We start from the raw sequence: 19,826 nt of genomic DNA, 5'->3' as shown, positions 1-19,826 counted from the left end.
AACAGGCCTCGCATTTTTTTTTTTTTAATTTTTTGTTTATTGCAGTAACATTGGTTTATAACATTGTAAAAATTTCAGGTGTATATCGTTGTACTGCTATTTCTGCATAGATTACATCATGTTCACCACCAAAATACTAATTACAACCCATCACCACACACATGTACCAAATTATCCCTTTCACCCTCCTCCCTCCCCCCTTCCCCTCTGGTAACCACCAATCCAATCTCTGTCCCTATGTGTTTGTTTATTGTTGTTATTATCTACTACTTAATGAAGGAAATCATACGGTATTTGACCTTCTCCCTCTGACTTATTTCACTTTGCATTATACCCTCAATGTCCATCCATGTTGTCACAAATGGCTGGATTTCATCGTTTCTTATGGCTGAGTAGTATTCCATTGTGTATATATACCACACAGCTTCTTTATCCATTCGTCCCTTGATGGGCACTTAGGTTGCTTCCAAGTCTTGGCTATTGTGAATAACTCTGCAATGAACACAAGGGTGCATGTACCTTTGTAAATTGGTGTTTTCAAGTTCTTTGGATAAATACCCAACAGTGGAATAGCTGGATCATATGGTAGTTCTATCCTTGATTTTTTGAGGAATCTCCATACTGTTTTCCATAGTGGCTGCACCAGTTTGCACTCCCACCAGCAGTGTATGAGAGTTCCCTTCTCTCCACATCCTCTCCAACACATGTTGTTTCCTGTCTTGTTAATTATAGCCATTCTGACGGGCGTCAGGTGATATCTCATTGTAGTTTTGATTTGCATTTCCCTGATAGTTAGTGATTTTGAACATCTTTTCATGTGTCTGTTGGCCATCTGTATATCTTCTTTGGAGAAATGTCTGTTCAGGTCTTTTGCCCATTTTTTAATTGGGTTGTTAGTTTTTTTGTTGTTGAGATGCATGAGTTCTTTATATATTTTGGAGATTAAGCCCTTATCAGATGTATGGTTTGCAAATATCTTCTCCCAATTGTTAGGTTGTCTTTTCATTTTGTTGATGGTTTCCTTTGCTGTGCAGAAGCTTTTTAGTTTGATGTAGTCCCATTTGTTTATTTTTCCTATTGTTTCTCTTGCCCGGTCAGATGTGGTGTTTGAAAAGATGTTGCTAAGACCGATGTCGAAGAGCGTACTGCCTATGTTTTCTTCTAGAAGGCCTCGCATTTTAAAAAATCTAACAAGTTAATACAACACATGTTGCAAAGGCCCATCCTGGAAATTTAGGAAGTAACCAGTCCCCAACCCCTAGACAATTATCTCAGGCAAAATAATATTTCCAAAGGCCACAGCAGACACTCAGCAGAATTTGAGGGAAGGAAAGTAGCCGGAGATCACCTTGCTTTCAATCTTGCCAAGACGCCAGTCAGTTCAGGCCAATGGTTCAGAATCTAAGAACTGTGAATTTAAATTCAGTTGGGAAAAAGCTCTCGGCAGGAGTTTAATTTAGACTCGAAATATTTACCATGCTGTATTTGTCTATGCATACTGTCACTTCTCTCAAAGAGCGGTCTTTGAAATATTAAGGTGATCTTACAACATTGTAGAAATTTATAGTGGTGGCAGATTCAGTCACTTACTCTTATTTTAAGTTCCTTTCTTTCACATCCAGTCCATGCAAAGCTTTATAACTTCTATTGCCCCTTTGATTCTCTATACCTGGAACTGAAAAAAAACCCAAAACTACACTAGTGTCTGGTAGGGTTTGAAAAATTCATCTTCTCTATGGGTTTACAGTTGAACATTTGTCATCTCTCCTCTTCCTTTGTCTGTATGCGTCACCCTGAACATTGACAGAAGGGGAAGGGGCTTACACTGTGGCAGCCTGAGCAACTGAAGAGTGAGTACTACATACCTCTGTTCTTTATTTTTTTATTTTTTTTGAGGAAGATTGGCCCTCAGCTAACATCTGTTGCCAATCTTCCTTTTTTTCTTTTTTCTCCCCAAAGCCCCAGGACATAGTTGTGTATCGTAGTTGTAGGTCCTTCTAGTTCTTCTTTGTGGGACGCCACCTCGGCCTGGCTTGATGAGCAGTGAGTAGGTCCACGCCCAGGATCCGAACCTGCAAACCCCAGGCCACCAAAGCGGAATGCGTGAACTTAATCACTGTGCCACCGGGCCGGCCCCAGTACCTCTGTTCTTTAGAAGGAAACAGAAAAATGTCCTTCAGTCATTTCTACCTACTCCATCTCCAGCATCCCACCAATTTGCTGGCCATTTCTCACCTCTCTTCTCCTCAGCTCTCTCCTACTCCTAAATTCCTACAGAGGTGTGTAAGTGTGAAGTGTGTTCAAAGAACAAAGATAACATTGGAAAGAGGGACCTTCGGGGAAAGGATAGAATGGAAGCTTCAGGAAAGTAGAGATTGTTGTCTGTTTTGTTCACTGGCTTGTCACGATGTGTAGAACATACCTGGTGTATAGTACGGGCTCAGTAAATATTTATTCAATTAATGAATAAAGATTGAAACTTGAGAAAGGGGTATAGGGCAGAAATAAAGCTAAAATTTAGGTGATTTCCAGTTATAATCAAGCTACTCCCTAAATCCAAAATCCTCAATGATTATCTATTGCTAAGACTATAAAATCCAAATTTCTTCCTCCCTGATCTTCTATTTTCAGTTTTATCTTGCAATTTATTATATATGTGGTCTGTGCCTGCAATAAACTCACTCATCATCCTACAGCATGCCCGCATTACTTCAACTAAGTCCTACCAATACTTAAGATGCATCTCAATTTTCTTCTTTTCCTTTCCTAGAGCCCTTCTAGATTCTTTCTATTTCTCCTATTCTTCAACATAACATGATTGCTTTCTTATATAAATTCCATTTTCCTCTGTTCTTACCTCACTCATGACTCTTAGAACACCTAGCCTTAAAGTATACCCATCTATAGTTTTGTCTTCTCTCATTGTCACAGTGGTTATCATCCTTTTATTCCTCAACAATTACAAGATCAACAGATGACGTTCATATGTGTCATGTAATGTTGCTGGGCTCGTCATTCTATTTCTTTCTTTCTCACTCAGGAAAACAAATTAAGAGGAAAAACAAAAGGTAGAGTTCATTGACAGGAATGGAATTGAACTTATCTTGATTTTTTTAATTAAGTAATTTGAATATTCCGTTACTCTAAATATCAGTCACAATTTACTGCCAAGTCATCTTCCAATTGGAAGTTAACATCCAATACTCTTTAAAATATCAAAAAGGCATATTTATATTCTTTTATTTTTCTATGTTACCTAACATAGTACCATAAATAGAATAAGTCAGTGAGTCTCACTCTTGAGGAGGCATATCAGAATCAGCTGGGGGTTCATGTACCTGTAACGCAGGCAATAGACTCCTCATCTTCAGCCCATAGTGAGTCCTGTGGCCCCCTCTGGTGGAAAGTAAGAACATCAATTAGCTGACGGATCATGGATCTCTTCCTCTCCCTAATATTGCAGAGGTCTAAGTCACCTGACATTATGGGAAAAGCCTGAGGTAGGGAAGGTAGGCTTATGATTCAAAGTGCGTGTGCCCTTTGGTATACCCTCCATCTTGGTATATGCTCCTATCTCTTCACGTGAAGAACTAATGAAATAATTCTTATTAATGGAAGTGGACTATATACCTGGAGAATGTTAGGAAAGGAAAAAAATTTGAACCAACATGCAAGTACCAAAAACAAATTACTTAAATTAAACAAGGAAGACATTTCTGATTACTAGAGCTGCCTGAAAATGCAACTCTTATTGTACAATCAAGTGGCCTCCCCATCACCAGAAGCATGAGGATTAGGTAATTTTCTAAGTGTTATCATAATACCCTGTAACTAATGCTATCATTGTACTTTGCATATTTTGTTATATTTGCAAGAGTATCTGTCTGACCTCCCATCGGACTGTAAACTCATTAAGAACCGGGACCATATCTTAGCTGACTCACCAGTGCCTGGGTCATCAGAACTACTTAATAAATAGTTTTGAATGACAATATGAATTAATGGGAACCTTTGGGGAGAATTTATACATTTGATGACTAGCTTACTATTACTTCTGTATCCAATTCTAAAAATTTATGCAGCTATGATTTCCTATTAAGATTATTATAGAATTATTTTGCCTCTGCTGAATCTCTGGAGAAACAAAAGACCAAAACTAATCTTTGAAGGTAGAGCAACAGATCAAAACAAAGCAAAGTATCACAACCACAATGTGAAAAAAAAAATACACAATTACTCAATGCACTTCATCAGCAAAATAGAGCATTTCACTTTTTTAAATTGGTAATGGGAAACAACAAATTTCTCCAAAGTAATCAAATAGGGAAACAGAGGAAATCAAAGATTTCACATCCTAGGTGGGCTGTTACTAAAAATGTTCACATTTACTGTATAAATCTTTGGTTTACGTTTCACAATGTCATTGTGAGACTGGTAGAGAAAATTCAAAAAGTATCCCACTATAACCAACGCACCAACAAAATATATTTGGAAATCATTGAAAATTTGTTTTTTAAATTTTATGGAAATTTAACATTCATACTTTGTAGATAACCACAATTATTGGTGACCATAGATATTTCTTTAACTTGCTTTTTTTTCTCCTCAAGAAAATATTCTTTTTCTCTCTTTTGATAGTGAAGAGAACTCAAGAAGGAAATCAACATCAGTGACAATGTAACTATTTTCTGCCTAAATAGTTTTTCTTGAGTTTTTAATAGAATATAGCATCTTCCTAGTTTGTACTATGTTGGACATTTACAACCTAGTAATTAATATGTTACTGACCATAATTTCAGCCTTTGATTCATTGGGTTTGAATCACTACTAAGAGAAAATTTATTGAGCTTATATATGTTTAATTTTTTTCTAGCAAATATTCATAGGCAACATAAAGATAGTTATTAATCATCTTGCTAGCTATATACACATTTGTATAGATAAATGATAATTTATCCTGAAAAATATCAGTAGAAGGAGTCTTGATAGCAATCTTTCATTGTTCCGTATTAGGTTTAGTTGTGAATTAATTTCTTTTTTTATGTACCTTTCAGGATTGATTTAGGATTCTTTTTTAATGAAGCTTTGGCCTTGAGCACAAACTCACCAAAATCTACAAAATCAGAGATGTCCTATTGTTTCTTTAATGTATTTGGGAAATGTATGGTTTTGGTCATTTTTAAAAAAAAAAAAGAATTTTCCTTGTTTAATATTTATCTTTATCTGCTCTCTAAAAATCCAATATAGGAGATTTACTTTCATTGAAATAAGGCTCTATGAATGATAGACTAAAAATTTTTCTTAATTTAAGAACATCAAATGTCTTGAACCAGTAAAGTTGATCACTTCTTTGCCAACATAATAAGGTTTTTAAAAGGCCTTTTCTGGGCCGGCCCCCTGGCTTAGCGGTTAAGTGCGTGCCCTCCGCTACTGGGGCCCAGGCTCAGATCCTTGGCGCGCACCGAAGTACCACTCCTCTGGCCATGCTGAGGCCACATCCCTCATACAGCAAACAGCAGGATGTGCAACTATGACGTACAACTATCTACTGGGGCTTTGGGGAAAAAAAAAAGGAGGAGGATTGGCAATAGATGTTAGCTCAGAGCCAGTCTTCCTCAGCAAAAAGAGAAGGTTAGCATAGATGTTAACTCAGGACTGATCTTCCTCACAAAAATAAATAAATAAATAAATAAATAAATAAATAAAGGACCTTTCTTTCTTTTATTTTTTTTTTGACCAAATTATAAGGAAAATTTATTTCCATGATTGAAAAAAATGATACATGTACAGATAGAGTAGATATTTTTTTAAATTTTTTGTTTATTGCAGTAACATTGGTTTATAACATTGTATAAATTTCAGGTGTACATCATTATACTTCTATTTCTGCATAGATTACATCATGTTCACCAGCCAAATACTAATTACAACCCATCACCACACACATGTACCGAATTATCCCTTTCACCCTCCTCCCTCCCCCCTTCCCCTCTGGTAACCACCAATCCAATCTCTGTCTCTATGTGTTTGTTTGTTGTTGTTATTATCTACTACTTAATGAGGGAAATCATACGGTATTTGACCTTCTCCCTCTGACTTATTTCACTTTGCATTATACCCTCAATGTCCATCCATGTTGTCACAAATGGCTGGATTTCATCATTTCTTATGGCTGAGTAGTATTCCATTGTGTATATGTACCACACAGCTTCTTTATCCATTCGTCCCTTGATGGGCACTTAGGTTGCTTCCAAGTCTTGGCTATTGTGAGTAATGCTGCAATGAACACAGGGTGCATGTATCTTTACCCATTGGTGTTTTCAAGTTCTTTGGATAAATACCCAGCAGTGGAATAGCTGGATCATATGGTAGTTCTATCCTAAATTTTTGAGGAATCTCCATACTGTTTACCATAGTGGCTGCACCAGTTTGCACTCCCACCAGCAGTGTGTGAGAGTTCCCATCTGTCCACATCCTCTCCAACACATGTTGTTTCCTGTCTTGTTAATTATAGCCATTCTGACGGGTGTGAGGTGATATCTCATTGCAGTTTTGATTTGCATTTCCCTGATAGTTAATGATTTTGAACATCTTTTCATGTGTCTGTTGGCCATCTGTATATCTTCTTTGGAGAAATGTCTGTTCAGGTCTTTTGCTCAGTTTTTAATTGCTTTGTTAGTTTTTTTGTTGTTGAGATGCATGAGTTCTCTATATATGTTGGAGATTAAGCCCTTATCAGATGTATGGTTTGCAAATATCTTCTCCCAAGTGTTAGGTTGTCTTTTCATTTTGTTGATGGTTTCCTTTGCTGTGCAGAAGCTTTTTAGTTTGATGTAGTCCCATTTGTTTATTTTTTCTATTGTTTCTCTTGCCCGGTCAGACATGGTGCTTGAAAATATGTTGCTAAGACCGATGTTGAAGAGCATACTGCCTATATTTTCTTCTAGAAGTTTCATAGTTTCAGGTGTTACATTCAAGTCTTTAATCCATTTGGAGTTAATTTTTGTGTATGGTGTAAGGTAAGGGTCTACTTTCATTTTTTTGCATGTGGCTGTCCAGTTTTTCCAACACCATTTGTTGAAGAGACTTTCTTTACTCCATTGTATGTTCTTGGCTCCTTTGTCAAAGATTAGCTGTCCATAGATGTGTGGGTTTATTTCTGGGCTTTCCATTCTATTCCATTGATCTGTGTGTCTGTTTTTGTGCCAGTACCACGCTGTTTTGGTTATGATAGCTTTATAGTATATTTTGAAATGAGGGAATGTGATAACTCCAGCTTTGTGCTTTTTTCTCAGGATTCCTTTAGTTATTCAGGGTCTTTTGTTGTTCCATATAAATTTTAGGATTCTTTGTTCTATTTCTGTGAAAAATGTTGTTGGAACTTTGATAGGGATTGCATTGAATCTATAGATGGCTTTAGGAAGTATGGACATCTTAACTATGTTAATTCTTCCAATCCAAGAGCATGGAATATCTTTCCATTTCCTTGTGTCTTCTTCAATTTCTTTCAGAAATGTTTTATAGTTTTCGGTGTACAGATCTTTCACCTCTTTGGTTAAGTTTATTCCTAGGTATTTTATTCTTTTTTGTTGCAATTGTAAATGGGATGGTATTCTTAATTTCTCTTTCTGCTACTTTGTTGTTAGTGTATAGAAATGCAACTGATTTTTGTATGTTGATTTTGTATCCTACAACTTTACCGTATTCGTTTATTACTTCTAAAAGTTTTTTGGTGGATTCTTTAGGGTTTTCTATATATAAAATCATGTCATCTGCAAATAGTGAGAGTTTCACTTCTTCCTTTCCAATTTGGATCCATTTTATTTCTTTTTCTTGCCTGATTGCTCTGGCTAGGACTTCCAATACTATGTTAAATAGGAGTGGTGACAGTGGGCATCCTTGTCTGGTTCCTGTTCTTAGAGGGATGGCTTTCAGTTTTTCACTATTGAGGATGATATTAGATGTGGGTTTGTCATATACGGTCTTTATTATGTTGAGGTACTTTCCTTCTATACCCATTTTATTCAGAGTTTTTATCATAAATGGATGCTGTATCTTGTCAAATGCTTTCTGTGCATCTATTGAGATGATCATGTGAGTTTTATTCTTCATTTTATTAATGTGGTGTATTACGTTGATTGATTTGCCAATGTTGAACCATCCCTGCATACCTGGAATAAATCCCACTTGATCATGGTGTATAATCTTTTTATGTATTGTTGTATGCGATTTGCTAGTATTTTGTTGAGGATTTTTGCATCAGTGTTCATCAGTGATAGTGGCCTGTAATTTTCTTTTTTTTTGTGTTGTCCTTGTCTGGTTTTGGTATCAGGGTAATGTCAGCTTCATAGAATGAGTTAGGGAGCTTCCCCACCCTCCTCAATTTTTTGGAAGAGTTTGAGAAGGATAGGTATTAAGTCTTCTTTTAATGTTTAGTAGAATTCACCAGGGAAGCCGTCTGGTCCGGAACTTTCATTCTGGGGGAGGTTTTTGATTACTGTTTTGATCTCCCTACTGGTGATTGGTCTATTCAAATTCTCTGTTTCTTCTTGATCCTGTTTTGGAAGGTTGTATGATTCTAAGAATTTATCCATTTCTTCCAGATTGTCGAATTTGTTGGCATATAGCTTTTCATAGTATTCTCTTATAATCTTTTGTATTTCTGAGGTGTCTGTTGTAATTTCTCCTCTTTCATTTCTGATTTTACTATTTGTGCCTTCTCTCTTTTTTTCTTGGTGAGTCTTGCTAAAGGCTTGTCAATTTTGTTTATCTTCTCAAAGAACCACATCTTGGTTTCATTAGTTTTTTCTATTTTTTTAAGTCCCTATTTCCTTTATTTCTGCTCTGATTTTTATTATTTCACTTCTTCTACTGATTTTGGGCTTTGTTTGTTCTTCTTTTTCCAGTTGCTTTAGGTGCATTGTTAGATTGTTTATTTGAGATTTTTCTTGTTTGTTGAGATAGGCCTGTATTGCTACAAACTTCCCTCTTAGAACCGCTTTTGCTGTATCCCATAAATTCTGGCATGTTGTATTTTCATTTTCATTTGTCTCCAGGTATTTCTTTATTTCTCCTTTGATTTCTTCGTTGACCCAGTCGTTGTTCAGTAGCATTTTGTTTAATCTCCACATATTTGTGGCTTTTCTGATTTTCTTCCTATAGTTGATTTCTAGTTTCATACCGTTGTGGTCAGAAAAGATGCTTGGTATTATTTCCATCTTCTTAAATTTATGGAGACTTGTTTTGTGGCCTAATATGTGATCAATCCTGGAGAATGTTCCATCTGCATTTGAAAAGAACATGCATTCTTCGGTTTTTGCATGGAATGCTCTGTATGTGTCTACTAGGTCCATCTGTTCTAGTGTGTCATTTAAGGCCAATGTTTCCTTATTGATCTTCTGTTTGGATGATCCATCCGTTGGTGTAAGTGGAGTGTTAAAGTCCCCTACTATTATTGTGTTACTGTCTATTTCTCTTTTTTATGTCTGTTAATAATTGCTTTATATATTTAGGTGCACCTACATTGGGTGCGCAGATATTTACAAGTGTTATATCCTCTTGTTGGATTGTTCCCTTGATCATTATGTAATGCCCTTCTTTGTCTCTTTTTACAGTTTTTGTTTTAAAGTCTATTTTGTCTGATATGAGTACTGCTACCCCAGCTTTCTTTTCACTGCCATTTGCGTGGAGTATCTTTTTCCATCCCTTCACTTTCAGTTTGTAAGTGTCTTTAGCTCTGAAGTGTGTCTCTTGTATGCAGCATATATAGGTCTTGTTGTTTTATCCAATCAGCCACCTTATGCCTTTTAATTGGAGCATTTAGTCCATTGACGTTTAAAGTAGCTATTTATAAGTATGTACTTACTGCCATTTTTTAATTTTTTTCCTCAGTGTTTTAGTAGTCCTTCTCCGTTCCTTTCTCCTTTAGAGAAGGAGATAGAATTGATGGTCTCTTTAGTTTGACCTCTCTCTGAAAGCTCTACTGTTTAACTCCCCTCCTCCCTCGTTTTATGTTTTTGATATCATATCTAACCTCTTTTTTGGGCATTTGTATCCATTACCCTCTTGTCATGGAAATAGATAATTTTTCCAATTTGTGGTCTTCTCTTTTCCCCTTAAATCAGTCCCTTTAACATTTCTTGTAGCACTAGTTTTTTGGTGACAAACTCCTTTAACTTTTGCTTGTCTGGGAAATTTTTTTAACTCTCCTTCCATTTTGAATGATAACCTTGCTGGGTAGAGTATTCTTGGCTGTAAGTTTTTCCCTTTAACACTTTAAATATATCATGCCACTCTCTTCTAGCCTGTAAGGTTTCTTCTGAGAAGTCAGCTGATAGCCTTATGGGATTTCCTTTGTATGTAACTTGTCTTTCTCTTGCAGCTTTTAGGATTCTGTCTTTATCTTTAATTCTGGACATTTGATTATGATGTGTCTTGGTGTGGGCCTCTTTGGGTTCATCTTCTTTGGGGCTCTCTGTGCTTTCTGTACCTGGATGTCTGTTCCCTTCTTTAGGTTAGGGAATTTTCCATCTATTATTTCTTGAAATAGATTCTCTGCCCCTTTGTCTAGCTCATCTCCTTCCGGGACACATATAACACAGATCTTAGTGCACTTGATGTTGTCCCAGAGGTCCCTTAGACTGCCCTCACTGTTTTAAATTCTTTTTTCTTTTACTTGTTCAGCTTTGGTAATTTCTTCTAGTCTTTCGTCCAGGTCGCAGATCCGTTCTTCTGTATCTTCTACTCTGCTTCTGAGTCCCTCTAGTGAATTTTTCATTTCCAGTATTGTATTCTTCATTTCTGGTTGGTTCTTTTTTATATCTTTCATTTCTTTGTTGACATTCTCACTGAGTTCATCTATTCTTCTCCCCAGATCAGTGAGCATTCCTTAACACTCTTTGTTTGAACTCTCTGTTGGGTAGGTTGCTCATTTCTGTTTCACTTAGTTCCTTTTCTGGGGTTTTGTCCTGTTCCCTTACTTGGAATGTATTCCTTTGCCTCCTCATTTTGCCTCTTTCCCTGTGCTTGTGTCTATGTATTAGGTAGGTCAGCTACGTCTCCTGCTCTTGGATAGGTGACCTTATATAAGTGATGCCTTAGGGGGCCTGCAGTGTGCTTCCCTCAGGTCTCAATGTTCCAGGAGTGACCCCTATGTGGGCTATGTGTGTCCTTCTGTTGTGGCCTGTTTGCTCTCCTTGTAGGTGCCCAGGAAGGCCACGTTATGCTCCTGGCCAGCTGTTGTAATGCTCAGCTGCTTGTAGTTGTTGTGAGCCCTTCAGTCTCTTTATCGGGTTTGGGAAGCCCCAGCACAGTTGGCTGCAAGTTCTAATACCACATTTGTGTTGCAGTATTTCTTTTAAGTGAGTAGGCCCCCAGCATGGCAGGTTCTTGGTCTCAGGAGTTTACAATTGCTATAAGCCTCCAGCCTTTAGGTCTCTTGTCAGTTCTCTGAGGATTGCAGCTGGGCGGAGCTGGCCTGAGGCACAGGAGCACCCAATTGTTTCAGGCTTTGGAAGGTGGGGCAAACCCCCTATGTGGGTCTTTGAGAAGCACAAGTCTTCTGCAGCTGACAAGCCCTGCCGCCCACAGGTCCACACACACAGTCAACACAGTCCCGCCCTGTGTGCGTGCCCCAACCACCTGAACTGGACCCAGTCTCTCCATGGCAGGAGCCCCACACACTCCACCACCGCCCCACACTCTCCACCCACTCCTTGTGCATGCCCTGCCCCACTGAAGTCGGCTCTGTTGCCAGGCTGCAGAGAATCCAGTCACCAACCTATTCAGGCCCACAAGTTGCCTGAGGGCTTGTTGTTGGGTGGGGCCAGTCTCTAGGGTGGGCTGCCTGCCCTGGCTGAGCTGGATTAAATTGGTGCTCTAATGAGTGGTGCAGATCCTGGGCTAACAGGCCACAGGGAGAACTCCAATGGTGTCTGTGTTAGCACGTCCACACCAGGCCACAACAATGGCCGCAGCCAATGTCCCAGTCCCTGGAGAGGTCTCACCTCTCACTGCAATACACTCAGGGCCTATCAGGTGAGTCTCTTTTTGCCAAAGCACCATGCACCTTTCTTTCTGCTGATTTTAGGTTGCTTTCTGAAATGGGTGAGTTTGCATGTGGGCCCTTTAAGAGTCGGTTTTAATTTCTTTGTGAACCAGCTTTTCTGGGGGTACTCCCCAATGTTTTAGTAGCAGGCAAAGTCAGATATTATGCCACTCATCTCAATTGTTCTAGGTCCACAAAATGCTCACAGGAGGGGTGCTCCCGGCTCAGGGCCCCGCTCCTCCAGGGAGGGCTGCGCACCTGTTGGCTGCTCCTGGGTGGCCGTGAAGCGCTGTAGCTTGTGAAGGCGGTGTTTTTTCTCTCCAGAAGGGAGCTTCTGCCTCTTCCACCTCAATTAGGATTGTCCGTTGTTGCAGGAGTTCCTGTTATCCAGTTTTCAGTTCTCTCTCCAGGGTAATTTTTCCACGAGTAGTTGTAAATAGGCTGTGTCCATGGGAGGAGGTGAGTTCAGAGCCTGCTTACGCCACCATCTTGACTTGGAAGCCTCCTTTTCTTTTATTACATGAGCTTTCTTGAAGTCTACTAATTACAGTTGCATCAAACCAAGATTGAAACATTTGATCTGTGTGATTGCCACCATAATAAGACATACGAGGAACAACAGAAAATCAAAAAAGCCACCTGTGTTATTATGCCTGATTATGCTCATTTATCTCAAAAGCCTAGACCTGACCCATAGTGTAAACATTTTTCCTTAAAATAAATGTTCAATTAAATAATCTCTTTAGTTGCTATCAATTTTTTATTTTCTATTTCCAATATTCTTTATTTCCAAATTTTCTACAAATTTTTAAAGAAAAAAGTTGTAATATAAATAAAATTAATGCTATGTAATTTATTTAATATGAATTAAAAGATAACAGAGTTTGTTAAATACAACTAAACATCAAGTTATAGTTTTAGAATTAAAATTTCATGTGAAATAAAATGAAAATAAGATAATTAAGATAAACTGAAATGTTTCAAGTGGTTGCTATGTTCTTCTCAAACAATTTTGTAGAAACTAAAGTTTCTTTCTTAAAAGATGTAATAAAACAACTCATTTTTAAAGTGCCTATAAAGTCAGTTTGTAGTGTCTTCAAGGTGTGGCCTTTGTGAATAGTTATTCGTTGCTTAACCACAGGGATGGGCTCTGAGAAATTCATCTTTCGGCGATTTCATCGTTGTGTGAACATCACAGAGTGTACTTACACAAACCTAGAAGGTATAGCCTATGACACACCAAGGCTGTATGGTACTAACCTTATGGGACCACCGTGATGTATGCGGTTCATCACTGACCGAAATGTCATTGTGCAGTGCATGACTCTTATCATAAATTTTAGAAAATACTCATGCTGTTTAATAACTAGGCTTAAAGTACCTGAATTTGTGAAAACAAACAAACATTTCCAGGAGCAAAACAAATAAAGAAATAGAGGTTTAGGAAAGGTTTTGCACGCACAAACCGATTTATATCCAAATAAGAAAAAATATCTCACAACACAGGCTCTGAAAATCAAACTCTTGGGATTATATTTTCTCATCACTAGGCACATAAGGAGAAAATATTTCTGTAACTCTTTGTATTGCTGCTAGTATATAAATTATGGAAAAACTTAGAAAAAAGTAGAACCAAAATTCTTAAACTGAATCTATGTTTACATAGACGAAACTGAAAAAATATGCATGGGATTTTTTCAAAACAATCTAACCAGAAGTGAATTTTGGACTGAATTACTTTAGAAAAGTTCTTCAAATTGATTCTTTTTGTTTATAGAAATAGACTTTCACATCCACATTGCAATATAATATTGCCATCCAAAAAAATCATCTATTGAGCATGTTGTTAAAAATATATACTTGGGGCCGGCCCGGGGTTATGTGCACGCGCTCCGCTGCGGTGGCCCAGGATTCCCTGGCTCGGATCCCGGGAGCACACTGACGCACTGTTTCTCAAGCCACGCTGTGGCGGCGTCCCATATAAAGTGGAGGAAGATGGGCACGGATGTTAGCCCAGGGCCACTCTTCCTCAGCAAAAAGAGGAGGATTGGCAGATGCTAGCATAGGACTGATCTCCTCACACACACACACACACACACACACACACACAGACACACACACACAGAAATAAATATATATACATATGCTTGCATTTAGATCTAAATAAGACTATTTCCTGACTCTTTATAGATTATATGAAATATATATTATTATATTATTGAAATTTTCAATGTATTAGAAATACACACAGCAAATAAAGTTCAATTAATATATGGTGAAAAATATCTCACACATAAATATTTTTCCAATCAGAAGAAACCAAGCAACCAGAAATCGAAGCTTTCAAAAACTGTAATAATCAGAAGGAAACATATAACACCCTATAACACTACATAACTAAGATGCTAATAAATTGGCTAAAATTATGAGAAAAACTACTAAAATCTTCAAGTCAATGATAAAAATTACTCCATAATGTTTATGTTTCAAAAAAATGAGTACTTTCCATTTGGACAAATGAAGACCAAAAAGTTAATTTTAATAATCAATGATCAAAAAGAATGTGATCAGGGGATGGCCTGGTGGTGTAGTAGTTAAGTTCACGTGTTCTGCTTTGGCGGCCTGGGGTTTGCCGGTTCCGATCCTGGGCGTGGACTTACTCACTGCTCATCAAGCCATGCTGAGGCTACATCCCACAGAGAATAACTAGAAGGACCTACAAATAAGATATACAACTTTGGGGAGAAAAAAGTGAAAGAGGAAGATTGGCAACAGATGTTAGCTCAGGACCGATCTTCCTCAAAAAAAAAAAAGAATGCGATCAAAATCCATATAATTATAAAAGGAATAGGTAGGGTGATTGTTAAGCTTTTTGACAAATTCTGATGTACTCCAACCCCAAAACTTTTATCCCCCAACCTCCACCCAAGACTGAAAAGAAAAACTTTTGAGAAAATAGTTAAGTGTCACATCAAAGATCCCATTTCCACCAAAATTTGACTCAATCTAAAATTAGATCAGTAAGAATTTAGAGGCTAAGTCTTTGTGGATTATTAAGGAGAGCAAGAAGTGTTTGGAGCCAAAATATTACATTCCTACTGAAAGAAAAAAAAATTCTCTCCAACAAAATATCTTTTGTAAAAAAACATTTCTCTCCTTTTAATAATATCTTTTCTCCTTCTCTAATCCTTTATCAAAGATGAAATCAAAATACATCACTAATCACTGAATAGCCTTATACAAGGCTATTAAGTAAGGTTAACAATTTAGAAATTATAACTTAAACATTTTAAACAGAAGTATTTAAAGATTAGGGCTCATTTACTTGGCACAGAGAAAGAGCTGAAGTTTGATTATAAGAGATCTTACAAACCCAGTTTCATTTCCCCATCCAAAACATCTAGACTTAAAATAATTTCTGCATAGCACTTATGTATTATAAATTATTCTAAGTCTATATTCTAAAATATCTTCTATCTTGGGCTAAAAATATTTTTATGTAAATCTACCTTCTTTTTTAGTGGGCTAAAAGAGAAATCTGATCCTGTTTACATAAATTCTCTTAGAGTCTGTTCTTCTAAGAAGAGTATCCCTACACAGAATATACATTTTTTCCTCATCAAATGTGAGGTAGGTAGGCAAAGTATTATGATACTTACTTCCTCTTTTGTCCTTCCATTTTTATTTAAATTTTTCTAATAAATCTCTGGCGGCAGGGTGTTCAATGCATTATAGACAATTTCTGTTTCCTTATGATTCTCTTTACAAGTGGAGCTCCTACTATTTAGAAACCACTTATTAATCCAAGCTCAGTTACCCAACTAATATATTTCTAGAACAGAAAAGTACAGGCATACCTCTGAGATGTTGCAGGTATGGTTCCTGATCACCATAATAAAGCAAATATCACAATAAAGCAAGTCACATGAATTTTTTGGTTTCCCAGTGCATGTAAAAGTTATGTCTACACTATACTGTAGTCTATTAAGTGTGCAATAGCATTATGTCTAAAAGAACAAAGTGCATACCTTAATTAAAAAATATTTTATTGTTAAAAAATGCTAACCATCATCTGAGCATTTGGCAAGTCATAATCTTTTTGCTGGTGGAGAGTCTTGCCTCAGTATCGATGGCTGCAGATGGATTAGGGTGGTGGTGGCTGAAGGTTGGGGTGGCTGTGGCAATTTCTTAAAGCAAGACAATAATGAAGTTTGCTGCATCCATTGACTCTTCCATTCATGAACAATTTCTCTGTAGCATGCGATGCTGTTTGATAGCATTTTACCCACAGTAGAACTTCTTTCACAATTGGAGTCAATTGTTTCAAACCCTACCACTGCTTTATCAACTAAGTTTATGTCATATTCTAAATCCTTTGTTGTCATTTCAGCAATCTTCACAGCATCTTCACCAGGAGTAGATTGCATCTCAGGAAACCACTTTCTTTGCTCACCGCTAACAAGCAACTCCTCATCCATCAAAGTTTTAACATAAGATTGCAGCAATTCAGTCACACCTTCAGGCTCCACTTCTAACTCTAGTTCTCTTGCTATTTCTACCACATCTGCAGTTACTTCCTCCACTCAAGTCTTGACCCCCTCAAAGTCATCCATGAAGGTTGGAATCAACTTCTTCCAAACTCCTGTCAATGTTGATATTTTGATCTCTTCCCACAAATCACGAATGTTTTTAATGGCATCTAGGATGGTGAATCCTTTCCAGAAGGTTTTCAATTGACTTTGCCCAGATGCAGCAGAGGAATCACGATCTATGGCAGCTGTGGCCTTACAAAATGTATTTCTTAAATAAGACTTAAAAGTCAAAATTACTTCTTGATCCATGGGCTGCAGAATGGATGTTGTGTTAGCAGGCATGAAAACAACATTAATCTCATTGTACATCTCCACCAGAGCTCTTGGGTGACCAGGTGCATTGTCAATGAGCAGTAATATTTTGATAGGAATCTTTTCTTCTGAGCAGTAGATCTCAACAGTGGGCTTAAAGTATTTGGCAAACCATGTTGTAGATGTGCTGTCATCCAGGCCTTATTGTTCCATTTATAGAGCACAGGCAGAGTAGATTTAGCATAATTCTTAAGGGCCCCAGTATTTTCAGAATGGTAAATGAGCATTGCCTTCAACTTAAAGTCACCAGCTGCATTAGCTCCTAACAAGAGAGTCAGCCTGTCCTTTGAAGCTTTGAAGCCAGGCAATGACTTCTCTTCTCTAGCTATGAAAGTCCTAGATGGCATCTTTTTCTAATAGAAGGCTGTTTTGTCTACGTTGAAAATCTGTTGTTTAGCATAGCCACCTTCGTTAATTGTCTCAGCTAGATCTTCTGGAGAACTTGCTGCAGCTTCTATATCAGCACTTGCTGCTTCATCTTGCACTTTTATGTTATGGAGATGGCTTCTTTCCTTAAACCTCATGAAGCAACCTCTGCAGAATTTTCTTCTGCAGTTTCAGACTTTTCTTCTGCAGCTTCCTCACCTCTCTCAGTCTTCGTAGAATTGAAGAGAGTTAGGGCCTTGCTCTGGATTAGGCTTTGTCTTAAGGGAATATTGAGGCTGGTTTGATCTTCTAGTCAAACCACTAAAACTTTCTCCATATCAGCAATAAAGCTGTTTCGCTTTCTTATCATTCATGTGTTCACTGGAGTAGCACTTTTAAGTTCCTTCAAGAACTTTTCCTTTGCATTCAAAAATTGGCTAACTGTTTGGTGCAAAATGCCTAGCTTTGGGCCTATCTCAGCTTTAGACATGACTTCCTCACTAAGTTTAATCATTTCTAGCTTTTGATTTAAAGTGAGAAACGTGTAACTCTTCCTTTCACTTGAACAGTTAGAGGCCATTGTAGGGTTATTAATTGGCGTAATTTCAATATTGTTGTGTCTCAGGGAATAAAGAGGCCCAAGGAGAGGGAGAAAGATGGGGAATGGCTGGTCGGTGGAGAAGTCAGAGCACATACAATATTTATTGATTAAGTCTGTCATCTTATATGGGCACAGTTTGCAGTGCCCCAAAACAAGTACAATAGTAACAACAAAGAGCACTGATCACAGATCACCATAACAAATATTATAATAATGAAAAAGTTTAAAATATTTTGAGAATTACCAAAATGTGACACAAGGACATGAAGTGAGCAAATGCTGTCATAAAAATGGTGCAGATAGGCTTGCTGGACACAGGGCTGCCACAATCCTTCAAAACACAATACCTGGGAAGCACAATAAAACAAGGTAGGCCTGTAGAGTCAACTTTGGCCTGAAGAGTTAAATCCAGATTTTTCTTGGTATTTCTAAAAAATAAATAACTAAAGATTGCTGACTTTTTCATTTATGACTCTTCAGTCGTGGAATTTCTTTGTCAATTATGAAAAGGCTGGACTCTCTTTTTTAAAAAAATACTGTTTGCTGATGGAAATCTCTAGAAAAAGATAGCAATTCACAACTCCTACTTCTTGGGACTCCTCTGACAATGAATAGAACTCGTAACTTTTCCACCTGTTGTCCTCTTATTATTACTGTAACCATAAAAGAATCCACTATTAAAATAGTGTTTTTTAATGTAATTAGAATTTAAGACTTGTGTCTTTCCTCCTTTTGTCTATTTTTTTTTCTCATTTCTATATCTCTCTTTCTTCCCTATTCCCTCACTGATCTCTTTTGCAATATGACATATTGGTAAGATGTGACTGAGGCAAATTGCAAAAGGCCACAGACTTTGGTTGGTTTACAGAGAAGTTAATCATGGTCCTTTTCCTCTCTCGTCTTCTCTGAATTACACACACAAACAATATATGGGTCAAGGTCCTAGTAGCAAATAGATGACACATTCACAACGTATAAACAGTCCTCAGAGGGACTCTGCTGGTGTGTAGACAGGGTTACGGGAACCCAGAGACCAACAGCAGAAGAAAGCCGTTATCCGTGGAGTTCGGATGGGGCAAAAGGAGAATTCCTGTTATTTAAACTTGGTGAGATCTATTACCATAGGAATGGGACTAGTAGGAGCGATGTCAGTAGGTAAAGGAAGAGAGCTACAGACATACAGAGCCTCTGCGGGGTGGGGAGGAAATCAACACTACAACCCCCGCTCTTCTCCTCTTCCACCGCCTGCCCATGGGAGACCATTGGCCGAATCTAATAAAAGCTATAGGGCAAAGCAGGTCAGGTGATGTGGTGCTAGGAGTTCAGTAGACAGGAATTCCAGATTGGGCAGAGAAGAATGGAGAATCATTAGCAGAGAGAGGAAGGGCCAAATGGAGAAATACAAACACTCACAGGCACTCACATAAACCCACACACACTCCTTCCTCTTCTCATAGTTCATACACTCAATTCATAAGTTACCACAGTTCAGTGGATTCACAGAAATGGCTAGGTATTTTAGAAAGAGAAAGGAAAGAAAGTTCCAGTTGTAGTTTCAATAGCATGCTCTCACCAAATTCCATTTCCATGGTCTATGTTCATAATCGAGAGATGTGACACACCATCCTTCTTCCATGCAGAGATGATCGATGTTGCAAAAACATTTCCTTTGCTTAGCAGTGTTTCTGATTTTTTTTAGACAAAGTGTATTAATTTATTTTACAACTTTATTGAGGTATAATTAAAGTACAATAAAGTGTACATACTTAAAGTGTACAATTTTATCAGTTGTGACAAATGTATACACCCATGAAACCATCACCATAATCAAGTTAACAATCATTTCTCTCTTCCTAAAATTTCCTCCAGCTCCTTTGTAATCCATCCCTCCCTCTGCCAAGATCCACTT

This window comes from Diceros bicornis, chromosome 33, assembly GCF_020826845.1.
Source record: "Diceros bicornis minor isolate mBicDic1 chromosome 33, mDicBic1.mat.cur, whole genome shotgun sequence".
Taxonomy (NCBI): domain Eukaryota; kingdom Metazoa; phylum Chordata; class Mammalia; order Perissodactyla; family Rhinocerotidae; genus Diceros; species Diceros bicornis.
Note: the sequence above shows the minus strand (reverse complement) of the source record.